Raw genomic sequence first — 5,000 nt, forward strand, 5'->3', positions numbered from 1 at the left:
AGCGATGGCGCCACAGTGGCCGCCTTTCGACGCCACCCACAAAGGCTGCAGCCTCTGTCGACCATAGCACCCAATCTCCAGTGGCTCTGCCGCACGAAGCCGTGGACCGGCAATGACGCCACCCGCACCCGTTCGTGCACCACCCCAACCGCCAAACTCGCACCTCCAGCGGATGAACGGCGGACGTTTCCCGCACTCGTAAAGTGCAATCCACCCCTATAACTTGCGTTTCATGAAGAGTTATTTCCAATATGCGACATTCCCGCTGTCCGTATACATGAGCCGCGACCTGTACCACTTACGAGCGAGAGACGCGATCGCGTTGCTCACTGTACGGCGTCCGATACCGAGCCATCAGCATGTCGGTCCCCATGCGCGTTGCACTCGCACTCGCAGTCGCAAAAACGTGGGGCAAATATATTACGCGGAAGAGTTATAACAGACCGAGCCCCACTGCATGGGGGGAGTCTTTGTCACTAATGTACACAGATGGAACATTTTGGACTGGAACCAGATTACCCGTACACACGGCGCTGATTAGTAATCAATGCAGAGCCATCAAACTACAGCAAATATACACAACTGTCCGTATACATGCTGAAAGAGTCTGCCCAAAATGGGAACCACACGTCAGCCAGACACTCTGATCACGCACCACTCTCTGCTTCTAACAGGCGCACATACAATATGTAAGCACCAGCATGGAACAACATCCAGTGCATCTTCTCCGCCACATTACACAATCCACACTATCACAACCAGACCAGGAGGTCCGTGCGGAAAATACAATATCCCAGCCTTTCGACATCCACCATTGCGCAGACCAGGCACCAACACCCACACATGTCCTATACAACGGTGCACCCAACATCACAATAGTACCTCCTGTCACAGCGCACAAACAATGACATGAGTCAAAGACACAGGTCTCACACAAGCATAGAATTGGAGCGCCGCCTCTAATAAGCCAAAGGTGCATCCTGACGTGACAAATCTGATCATGTCACAAGCATTCACTTACTATAATCACTATCAACGAACCTGCCGCCCCCGCCCCCCCCCCCCCCCTACACCTTTCCGTACAACAACGTGTAACCTAACCTAACCTAACCTAACCTATGTTGTACCTTAACCTAACCTATGTTGTACCTTAACCTAACCTATGTTGTACCTTAACCTAACCTATGTTGTACCTTAACCTAACCTATGTTGTACCTTAACCTAACCTATGTTGTACCTTAACCTAACCTATGTTGTACCTTAACCTAACCTATGTTGTACCTTAACCTAACCCATGTTGTACCTTAACCTAACCCATGTTGTACCTTAACCTAACCCATGTTGTACCTTAACCTAACCCATGTTGTACCTTAACCTAACCCATGTTGTACCTTAACCTAACCCATGTTGTGCCTCAACCTAACCCATGTTGTGCCTCAACCTAACCCATGTTGTGCCTCAACCTAACCCATGTTGTGCCTTAACCTAACCCATGTTGTGCCTCAACCTAACCCATGTTGTGCCTTAACCTAACCCATGTTGTGCCTTAACCTAACCCATGTTGTGCCTTAACCTAACCCATGTTGTGCCTTAACCTAACCCATGTTGTGCCTTAACCTAACCCATGTTGTGCCTTAACCTAACCCATGTTGTGCCTTAACCTAACCCATGTTGTGCCTTAACCTAACCCATGTTGTCGCCTTAACGTAACCCACGTTGTCGCCTAAACCTGCTCTGTAATTGTTATACGACTCGTTCAATTACTGTAGTGTTGCCCACCCGCAACCCTCGCAATATAGTTCGCTACTCGCACTGCCCGCACCCCTGTGTATCGCTTCATGTTAAACACCTTGCAAGTCTTGCTCACTTTCCACATGCTCCTGCTGTACACTGTAATGTGGATGGCAGCAGGACGTACATGCCGCCCCTCCCCACGTCCCCACCTTGCCCCCTGCCTTCGCAAGCTGGTTGGTGAGAAGTTTGCATGTTCAATGCCCTTCGCATGCGACGTACTCAGGCTACGTTGTGGTGCGGCCTGTGTCAACTGTCCGCTGATGTCGTACGCGTGAACCACAATCTGTACTGCACATTCGTCCTTATGTACTGAATGATACATCGTGGCACATGTGTGACCGCACAACGACTGCGCCCAAAAACGGCGGACCATACAGTGCAAATATTGTGCACGCAGCTACGTGTCGTCTCCCTATGAGAGCTGGATTGCAGTGTGGTACGCCATAGAGACGTGTGGGAGGAACGGACGCCGTGGATGGCGATCAGCATGAGCTGTCTGTTGATGTATTCGGACCTAGTCGTCTCTCCTCACACACCGTGATGGCATGGTGCACCGCGTTCCATATCTGCGACATGCTACAGAGGCCGGTTGACAGTCGTTCGAGCAATGGACATCGCATACGTACGGGGGCCACCTTCCACGTATTGTCTAGGCGTGCACATTTTGTTGCGTGTATGTGGGCAGACGTAGTGTGGCGTGACACCTGACACAGGCATGCAATAATCGTTGAAGTTGCAAATGGCGATGGACGCCTGCGTTTTCTGGTGAAGTTACGCAAATGAACAAATGGTAACCTGTTGTGGTGCGGTTGTTCTCGCTAGGGGTGAATCGGTGATGGCGACGATAGGTTGAGGTACTAACCGGTTGTTCCAGCGATACCCACCATGCCGACGAAACTGAACGGCATCTGGGTGTGAAGCGATACGCGGCGGTGGCTGGGTGGGACCGTCCCCGGCCGGTGAGGGGGCGCCTCCCGGCGTGCTGGCCGCGCGGTGCGTGGGCGCACGCGCTACAGCCGGCTGGTGGGGGCGGCCAGTGGCAGGCGCGCCGGCCGACGGACGCGGCAGGCGTCGCAGCTGCGCGCCGGCGCACCCTGCGCGCGGCGCCGTGCGGCCAAAGTAGGTCCTCGCGGGCCCGGTGCGAAGCGCGGTGGACATCTTCAGTGTGCTGGTCCGATTGAGGACTGTGTGCGTTGAGGATGCGCCGCCGCCCGGCGCTCGGCGCCGCGACGCCGTCTGCTGCTCGGTCGCCCCAGCGGTTCTCGCTGGTGGTTTGTATCGCAGCTGTGCGGATGTGTTGGCGCGTGCGCTGTGCTGGGAGAGTTCGCTTCGGCACCCAAGTGGGGCTTTTGTCCTTCTGTGGCGCTGGCGTTGGAGCTGCCGGTCACCGTAGGTGGCGCGTGTTGTCTCCCGCCGGCAATGCCACGACAGCACGCTCCCGGGCCTCTGTCGGCAGCGGCAAGCTCAGTTGGGAGCACGGGTGGTCGCACCGAAAGCGTCTACTCGCCTAACTCCGGGCGATTGCGCCTCTCTCGAACCCGACCAAGTACTTGGGACGGCGCTGCGCGCCGCCGGGACCTGAGAGGGTTTCGAGGTGTATTGTGCAGGGGAGCTCAGCCTCCTCCTGTTTGCAGAATGATTGAGCGGACGCTTGCGTGTTCGCGCGGGCCCCCGGGACACACTCCCGGGCGGCCGGCTGCTCAGCTCTAGTTGACGCAGCTCCCTGGTTGATCCTGCCAGTAGTCATATGCTTGTCTCAAAGATTAAGCCATGCATGTCTCAGTACAAGCCGCATTAAGGTGAAACCGCGAATGGCTCATTAAATCAGTTATGGTTCCTTAGATCGTACCCACGTTACTTGGATAACTGTGGTAATTCTAGAGCTAATACATGCAAACAGAGTCCCGACCAGAGATGGAAGGGACGCTTTTATTAGATCAAAACCAATCGGTCGGCTCGTCCGGTCCGTTTGCCTTGGTGACTCTGAATAACTTTGGGCTGATCGCACGGTCCTCGTACCGGCGACGCATCTTTCAAATGTCTGCCTTATCAACTGTCGATGGTAGGTTCTGCGCCTACCATGGTTGTAACGGGTAACGGGGAATCAGGGTTCGATTCCGGAGAGGGAGCCTGAGAAACGGCTACCACATCCAAGGAAGGCAGCAGGCGCGCAAATTACCCACTCCCGGCACGGGGAGGTAGTGACGAAAAATAACGATACGGGACTCATCCGAGGCCCCGTAATCGGAATGAGTACACTTTAAATCCTTTAACGAGTATCTATTGGAGGGCAAGTCTGGTGCCAGCAGCCGCGGTAATTCCAGCTCCAATAGCGTATATTAAAGTTGTTGCGGTTAAAAAGCTCGTAGTTGGATTTGTGTCCCACGCTGTTGGTTCACCGCCCGTCGGTGTTTAACTGGCATGTATCGTGGGACGTCCTGCCGGTGGGGCGAGCTGAAGGCGTGCGACCGCCTCGTGCGTGCTCGTGCGTCCCGAGGCGGACCCCGTTGAAATCCTACCAGGGTGCTCTTTATTGAGTGTCTCGGTGGGCCGGCACGTTTACTTTGAACAAATTAGAGTGCTTAAAGCAGGCAAGCCCGCCTGAATACTGTGTGCATGGAATAATGGAATAGGACCTCGGTTCTATTTTGTTGGTTTTCGGAACCCGAGGTAATGATTAATAGGGACAGGCGGGGGCATTCGTATTGCGACGTTAGAGGTGAAATTCTTGGATCGTCGCAAGACGAACAGAAGCGAAAGCATTTGCCAAGTATGTTTTCATTAATCAAGAACGAAAGTTAGAGGTTCGAAGGCGATCAGATACCGCCCTAGTTCTAACCATAAACGATGCCAGCCAGCGATCCGCCGCAGTTCCTCCGATGACTCGGCGGGCAGCCTCCGGGAAACCAAAGCTTTTGGGTTCCGGGGGAAGTATGGTTGCAAAGCTGAAACTTAAAGGAATTGACGGAAGGGCACCACCAGGAGTGGAGCCTGCGGCTTAATTTGACTCAACACGGGAAACCTCACCAGGCCCGGACACCGGAAGGATTGACAGATTGATAGCTCTTTCTTGATTCGGTGGGTGGTGGTGCATGGCCGTTCTTAGTTGGTGGAGCGATTTGTCTGGTTAATTCCGATAACGAACGAGACTCTAGCCTGCTAACTAGTCGCGTGACATCCTTCGTGCTGTCAGCGATTACTTTTCT

The 5,000-nt window shown here is 54.0% G+C and overlaps 1 non-coding gene across 1 annotated transcript in view; it reads left to right on the forward strand.

Annotated features, from left to right (window-relative positions):
• The first annotated feature begins 3,514 nt into the window (after positions 1 to 3,514).
• The window catches only part of LOC124752822, a 1,909-nt gene continuing 423 nt past the window's right edge, over positions 3,515 to 5,000 (forward strand). The window contains exon 1 of the ribosomal RNA XR_007012195.1: positions 3,515 to 5,000. This exon is cut by the window's right edge and continues 423 nt beyond it. This is a non-coding gene — a ribosomal RNA (small subunit ribosomal RNA).

This window comes from Schistocerca piceifrons, unplaced genomic scaffold (genome assembly GCF_021461385.2).
Source record: "Schistocerca piceifrons isolate TAMUIC-IGC-003096 unplaced genomic scaffold, iqSchPice1.1 HiC_scaffold_485, whole genome shotgun sequence".
NCBI classification, from domain to species: domain Eukaryota; kingdom Metazoa; phylum Arthropoda; class Insecta; order Orthoptera; family Acrididae; genus Schistocerca; species Schistocerca piceifrons.